General features: G+C 33.2%; 1 long non-coding RNA gene across 1 annotated transcript; it reads left to right on the top strand.

The window, feature by feature from the left end:
- Positions 1 to 311: 311 nt before the first annotated feature.
- LOC137496449 (uncharacterized) lies at positions 312 to 2,266 on the top strand. Its single transcript, XR_011016783.2, has 4 exons — positions 312 to 440; positions 1,109 to 1,159; positions 1,275 to 1,337; positions 1,452 to 2,266. It is a non-coding gene; the product is annotated as an uncharacterized lncRNA (long non-coding RNA).
- The last annotated feature ends 6,164 nt before the right edge of the window (positions 2,267 to 8,430 follow it).

Below are 8,430 nucleotides of genomic sequence, written 5' to 3'. Positions count from 1 at the left end.
CCCCTTCAGAACGCTCTCTCCTTGCCCTGATGCTCTGACGCACCGTTCTTCCTTCCATATCTGCACTCAAAAAAATGAATTATGGCTTTAGTTGGTCCAAAGAATGTAACTATGTTTAAATTAAACAATTTGCTTATGTTTGTGTATTAAAAATAAAAGCGTTGTGTTGGAAAAAATGAGAAAAAGTAAGTTTTCACATTTAAACAGCTCGCTTATGTAACATGAATGAAAGGGAGTTGTGTTGCTTCTGCAGTACTGCATTTTGGTCAATAGGTGGAGTAATATCTGCACATGCGCAGTTTCAAAACAACACAGGAAGTAAGAAGATTCAAACCACAACGATCACTCTTAGCTCGACGCCATATTATGGGATTCAAAAGATGAAGATTACAGTACAAATTGAGAACGTGCACAAAGCTTTCCCCAATGTGGACACACAGGTGAGATTTTTTTTTACTTTTTATGTATTTATACTGAGGCTGTGACAACATTTGAATCATAAATGTACTCTCTTGTAATACTATGTTGTGTTTGTGTATAGTATTGCTATGAAATTGCCATGTTCCCTGTGTCTTTTCCACATTATAGACAGATAAATGTATAGTTTGTTTTGCATTCCTGTGAAATTTTATACTTGGTATATATTAACTCCCCCAAAATAAAGTTGCAAACGTTGGTAGTAAGAAATAGTCATGTTAGAATAGTCTAAGCTTTTCACTCATCACACGTGCTGCTGATAATGTGACAATAAAAGTGATTTGATTTTTTATTTGATTTGATAGTCTTTATTTTAAATGAGTGTCAAGCAGTTTGTCAAGTTTGAATGCCAGTTTTAATAACTTACATAATATTAATTAAAATGTGGTGTTGGCACATTGTTATTTATTATCTAATTGTATTCAAGCCTGTTAACTTAAAAAAAAAATCTTGACAAGCATATGTGACACTTAAATAGGATGACATCTAGCATGATGACATATTTAATGTAAGCTTATTTGTTTGGTCATCTAACACGTTTAAATTTTTAAGCTTAGTAGTTTGCTATTTGTATTATTATATTTTATTATTTTAAATCTTTGCTCACTCACATCTATTTTCTCCTTCACAGGTTTACAGCTCAACCTCTAAAGTCCCATATCTGGCTGAGGAGACTGTGGAGGTACTCTGCCTTTAGATGCCTATACACACATTAAAATGATGTACAGTAAAAATTACTAGTAATTTTAACTAATAATTATTTAGTAAATTACTAATTGTCATTTCATGTCATTTAGAACATCACCAGTGGAAAAAAGGTGTGAATGCATCCTCAAAGCCCCTAAGTGAGGGAGTACATGGTAAGCTATTTTTTTTTTTTTTTTTTAAACATTTTGTATTTCTTAAACCAATTCCTCCTTTCACCTTTGATCTGTTGGTAAATGTTTTATTTTTTTACCTGACTTCTTTTTTAGGATGCTGGGCATGATGAAGCGCAAACCTTGATGTGCAACACCACCTTATGAATCTACAGTGGTTACATTAACATTTAGCAGACTTTTTTTTATCTAAAGTGACTTACAATTGAGGAGACATTCAGCAAATCAACAAGAAGAGGCAACACACCCAAGATGTGCTAATTATACAAAAAATTTTAAGAATTAAGAATGCTTCTACATGTGGTTTGTCAAGCCCACACACCTGTGTGAAGCAGACTTCATGCACAATGTTTTGTTTTTTAGATATAGGGACTGGTTGTAAGAAAGTGTCTGGTGCAAATGTGCATAAATGGTGCAAGTGTCAGAGATGAATGTGTGTAGCTATTGCATGTTCTGTGATGGTTGGTCTAATTTATGGTTTAGTGCTTTTCGTGTTACTTTGCTTTAAAATGTTAATCTTTCTTTGAACAACTGAAGTGTTATCTGCTTTTTCAGTGTAAAGAAGGTTACAGTATAGTTTACAAAAGGAGACTTAATTTTTCTATGTATATTTTTGATATATCATTTGAAGGCAGAATATTATTTTTGAATGTTTTTTGTAATATATGAAAAGTATTATTATGAAAAGTGTATTTTATGATGTTTTTGTAAGCATATTTTTAAAATCATTTATTGTTTTCAATTTGCTTCATACTTGTATTACTAATATTTTTACTAGTATTAATATTTTAACTTATTGTAATAAGTGAAGATACAGATAAAGACAGTATTTGGATTTTGATAATCATTTTATTGCTGGAAAATGTGTAAAACTGTAAAAATGCTTTTGAATAAACTCAATGAAACGGAAACTGTTTTTTTATTTGGTTAAACATAACAATATCAATTTTAGAATAATTGAACTTAAATAACTACATTGATTAAAGCTAAATTATAAATGTTACGTTGATTGAACTAAAAAACATTACATTACCTTTATGTAACTAACTTAAGTTCACTAAAATTAATATTCTTTCTTAAAGGTAACTTAACTTGGTTACGTGGAACCAGTGGACAAAAAAAAGTTAATTAACGCCAACATATCATTTTTTTGAGTGTGTCTGACAGCGTGTACGTTCTTTCCATGTGAATTTTCTGGCTTTTTTTTTTTCATTTAGTCATCTCTCTCCACTGTCCTCAAGATTTTGAGTCTCTTGACATGTTTTCCTCTGCAGGGTTTGTCATCATCATTGTATGGCTTACGCAGGGGGGAAATCAGTACACACTCACACACTAATACAGATTACTTTCTAACCAGGTGCTACATGAACAACATAAACTCTCTTTTTAGACATTTGTGCAAGTTCTCAGTATAGATGATCTTAGTAGATATCTACTGAAATTTGGATATTTTTTCATTTATTCATTTTCTTGTCGGCTTAGTCCCTTTATCGTCGCAACAGCGGAATGAACTGCCAACTTATCCAGCAAGTTTTTACGCAGCGGATGCCCTTCCAGTCACAATCCATCTCTGGGAAACATCCACACACACATTCACACAAACACTCACATATTCTACGGACAATTTAGCCTACCCAATTCACCTGTACCGCATGTCTTTGGACTGTGGGGTAAACCAGAGCACCCGGAGGAAACCCACGCGAAGGCAGGGAGAACATGCAAACTCCACACAGAAATGATAACTGAGCCGAGGTTCGAACCAGCGACCTTCTTGCTGTGAGGCGACAGCACTACCTACTGCGCCACTGCCTCACCCCGATATGTGTTGGAATTAGCAAGTGTATTGAAGAAATTAGTGATTTATTTATTTATTAACTGCCTGACTATTAATTTTGTTTTAAAAAATGTCCCAGGACCAAAAAACCTTAAGCTAAAATGGTATTCTCTCAAAGTTATGGATTTGTCATATATATATATATATATATATATATATATATATATATATATATATATATATATATATATATATATATATATAGGGGGCGCAAACTTTATAACTTATTTCAGTTTTTTTTTTTTTTTTTTTTTACCTTTTTACTGAATTGTCCCTTAAACTTGCCTCCATATACAGGCACGAATTTAGAATAGTTCTTTCAAACTCCACACAGAAACGCCAACTGAGCCGAGGCTGGAACCAGTGTCCTAGCGACCTTCTTGCTGTGAGGCGACAGCACTACCTACTGCGCCACTGCTTTGCCCTATATATATTTATATATATATATATATCAATATATATATAAAAATATATATATATATATATATATATATATATATATCAAACATGACAAATATTTACCTCAATTGGAAAGGTCATCATGTCATCATTTAATTGTGTAATGTAATTCCAAACCTATAAGTCTCTAATTCATCATCAAAGCAGAAATAGAGACATTTTTTAAATCAAATCTGAAATTATTCTGTCTCTCCACTGAAAGTGACATATTCAAAAGAGAGGGAGATAGAGAGAGATAAAATCCATATGAACCAGACAGCTCAATCCCGCACATTTGAAAGGACATGACAGCTGTATAAGATGAACAGGTTCAATTTAGTTTTTTCCACTTATAAACATTGATCATAAACATAAAGAGAAGCTCAAGCATACTGTAACTGCTTGACATTTGACATCAAAGCTCATTAGTTCTTGAGTAAACTCAAACATGGATTTATGTTTGATCTCTTTGGATGAATAGACTTTGAACAGACAGACATAAATCTCTCAGGATGAATAAATGTTTTGGGGTTTAGAACAACATTAGGGTGAGTAAAAAAATTAATGACAGAATTTTAATATCAGAATTATTTTGTTTGTCTCGTTTAAATATTTGCTCTACAAAACAAGATAAAATACTGCATTTATTATTATTATTATTATTATTATTATTATTATTATTTGTAGTGTGAGTGCTTTTTTATTTATTTATTTTATTTTATTTTTTGCATTTTAAAGATCAAATTGATGTGTCTGGATCATAGTGGAGAGATGTAGTACTTAAGTATTTAGCATCTGTGAATGTGTGTGGTCCTGGTATTCCAACGCAATCTCACGGCAATTCATAACTTTTTGATTTAGTGGCTAACTCGGATGAATTTGTACGATCTAATTCATACAATTTAGCACAATTTGCTCATCACCCAATGACGATTAGGGTTAGGGGTGGGTTGGGTGCCACGTCTCCTTTTTAAAATTGTACATTTTTATATGACTGAACTCGTTCGAATTAGCCATCAAACTGACAAAACGTAAAATACTTATGTTTTCTTGTAGATCAAGCTGGGTATTCAATGATTTGGAAAGAAATGTCCCTACAAGTATAGCAATACCAGTCATTTTTAACCTTGTGGATATATTTATTGGCCATAGATCCTACAGTATGAAGTATTTTCACAATATATAACTGCAGAATGATTTCTGTGAGGTTTGAGTTTTAGCTGTAATGTTGGGGAAATAGAACACAATATAATATACAATTTGTACAGAATAAAAATTATTACATCAATTTGAAGTCCCTATAAAACACGAATATCCAGTGTCTGTGTGTGTGTATGTTTGGAGATGAATGTGTCAGTTAGAAGAGCAGCTCAGCAGGGATTAGAGGATGTGTGTGTTTGTGGAAGGGGACGCAGGGTGAGGGACACCTGTTGTGGCGTCTTTGCCATGTGAGGGGAGAAAAATACACACACATGTACACATGTAAAACAATTTTACATTGACTTTATGGATTATGACCTAAGATTAGAGTTTCTGCCACTGATTTTCAATCTAAAGTAGCATTCACTTGTACAACTTGCTCAAAAATCAAGGATTTAAAACGTGTTTGCAGCCTGATTCCACTGCAAAAACATTTTAAAGGCAACAAAAATAATTAAATATCAATTTACTGTCTTTAAAATATATTTTAAAAATGGGTATCGCTTTATTTTGATGGTCCCTGTAGCGCTTTTTTTTTTTTTAAATGTAAGTTATATTGCATCTACATGCCAACTAATTCTCGTTAGGTTATACAGTAGTAGGAGTTAGGGTTAGTGTAAGTCGGCACATACTTGCAAAGTTTCTTATAATCAGTTTAATGTCTGTTGAAGGAGCAGTATCAACAGATTTTAGGCAGACAGTCTACTAATACTCAAATGAAAAGTAATTGGCATGATGTTGCAATGTAACATTTAGTCAAAATGTGCAATAGAGACCATCAAAATAAAGTCTTACCAAAAATTGTAATGGCCTTCATTAAAAATTAATGTTTTTGGAAGGATAGTCTGTTACATATAAATCATAAATACCAAGTCATTTTAGATGCCTTACAATATTTCAAAAGCATGTTTTATATATATATATATATATATATATATATATATATATATATATATATATATATATATATATATATATATATATATATGAAGAGTTCAGATGTAAAAACCTTTAAGTGCTGTCTGAAATTTCCATCAAAAAATAAGCTTTATTCTCAGCCTCCATTGTTTATGTTGTGTTATTTGACTATAAAAACAATGAAAAGAACTTATTCTTTGCCATAAAAGTGAAATTACAGAACTTAAACACTGGAGATTGATAAAGCGCTTTAAAAAAAAAATCGGTCCCACTTTATATTACGTGTCCTTAACTACTATGTACTTACATCAAAAAAAATACAATGTACTTACTGTGTTTATAATGTATTTGAGAACACTTGTGGTGCTTTTAAGTTGGGATTGAGGTTGGGTTGTGAACAGGTTTGGTGGCATGGGTAGGTTTAAGGGTGGGTTAAGGTGTACGGAATAGTCAACAGTGTATTTACAAATGTAGTTACAGAATTAAATTACAGATGTAATTACATACATGTATTTAATCAAGTATAAGTACACAGTACATACATGTATTTACACAATAAGTACAATGTAACAAACTATTAATTCCTGTGTAAGTACATATTAGTTAAGGCCACTTAATATAAAGTGGGACCAAAAAATCAGATGGCATTTAGATGTTTTTGCATCTGAAATCTTAAATAATAGTAATATATTACATTATAATGACAATATATTCAGGTGTGTTCACACCATGTTATAAATATTGTAATTACTGCATAATAACCGTAATGTGTAAGCTTCAGCTGTTCAGAAATATGCATGGCAACACTTTTTTAATACTGAAATGTGAATGTAGTTTATGTAGTCAGTAAACAAAACAAAAATATAAGATACTTTGCAGTTTATGCAAACGGCTAAAATGTATGTCCATCATCATACTGTAGATATCATTAGTGTCTAAATGTCTAAGCTACAATTGTTTGTCTTTTATTTATTAATACATTAATTATGTATGGTGCCTTTTTAAAAATAACTTTCTCAAAGTGATTTACATGCATGCAAGCACAAAAGAGAAAGCAGTGCATGTTAAATACAATAAAAATACATGAAAACATGCAACATGAAATTGTTTAATCAAAGATTTGCTTTTCTGATGTAGGCCAAGAGAGAACTGAGTAGCTTTTGAACGTAAGAAGGAAAAGCTCCACAACTACAAGAGCACTCGGAGAGAAATGCAGATTACCACATGGTGTGTAAAGCATTAAAAGGTCAGCCAAGTGCTGAGGAGCCAGATCATGTAAAGTCTTATATGCTAACATGAGGGTTTTAAAATCAGTGCAGTACCTGACAGAGAGCCAGTGCAAAGACTCCAAGACAGAGATTTAATGATCACCATCTCTGGCTGCAGACTGGGTTCTTGCAGTGCAATTTGATTAAATATTGAAGCATGTTAATGGAACACATAGATCAGAGGTCACCAATCCTGGTCATGGAGGGCCGGTGTCCCTGAGGGTTTAGTTCCAACTTGCCTCAACACACCTGCCTGGATGTTTTAAGTATACCAAGTAAGAGCTTGATTAGCTTGTTCAGGTGTGTTTGATTAGGGTTGGAGGTAAAATCTGCAGAACACAGGCCCTCCAGGAACAAGTTTGGTGACCACTGGTATAGATAATCCAGCAGTAAGATTGTTAAAGTAATCAAGAAGACAAAGGAATTAATCAACCTCTCTGCAAGGATGACTTAGGGCTTAAACCATCCCAGGCTCATTAGAAATAAGTGCCTCAATCTACATTTTTGCGAAGCGTAAAATACGTTGCTCCGAGTAGATTTCGTTGCACGTTTCAGATGATAAATTCACTACAGTAAACTGTTTATATTTTTGCAAAGCTGAAATACATTACTCAGGTGTTGTTAAATGTTTCACATACACGTCCTTGTATATGTCCACGAGAACCCAGGGTTTGTCATACAAATTGCCTAGACTAGTTGAACCACTGACCTAAACCCAAAAAAGAGAGTTTTCAAAAGCAAACGTAGGAGAAAAGTGCAACGCAAAGGTATGAATTTAACTAGATTTTACATTGCTACATTGTAAAAATGCATTGGCTCAAACCCGAGATTCTTTAAACAACAGTGTTTACATGGGATATCCAAACATTTTCTATTATGAAAGAAGTGTCTGCCATTTGATGCAAATGCTTCATTCTGACCAGTGTTTATGGCATTTTGAATGCAGTGTTACATTTTAAAGGAAATGTGAGGCATTTTGTATTTTGTGTGTGCAGTTTTTGGAATTGTGTGTAGAGTTTTGCTAAATTTTCACCTTAGAATTATAAGGTTATATCTGACATTTTTGTCAAAATATGCAACACATTCTAATAAAAGTTGGGACAGGAGTGATTCAAGGCTAGTTAAATAGGTTCATTCATTCATTTTCTTGTCAGCTTAGTCCCTTTATTAATCCGGGGTCGCCACAGCGGAATGAACCGCCAACTTATCCAGCAAGTTTTTTACGCAGCGGATGCCCTTCCAACCCATCTCTGGGAAACATCCACACACACATTCACACACACACACACAATTTAGCCTATCCAATTCACCTGTACCGCATGTCTTTGGATTGTGGGGGAAACCAGAGGAAACCTACGCGAACGCAAGGAGAACATGCAAACTCCACACAGAAACGCCAACTGAGCCGAGGATCAAA

The sequence above is a fragment of the Danio rerio genome, chromosome 9 (assembly GCF_049306965.1).
Source record: "Danio rerio strain Tuebingen ecotype United States chromosome 9, GRCz12tu, whole genome shotgun sequence".
NCBI classification, from domain to species: domain Eukaryota; kingdom Metazoa; phylum Chordata; class Actinopteri; order Cypriniformes; family Danionidae; genus Danio; species Danio rerio.
The sequence above is the reverse complement of the archived record's forward strand: the minus strand, read 5'-3'. Positions and strand labels throughout refer to the sequence as shown.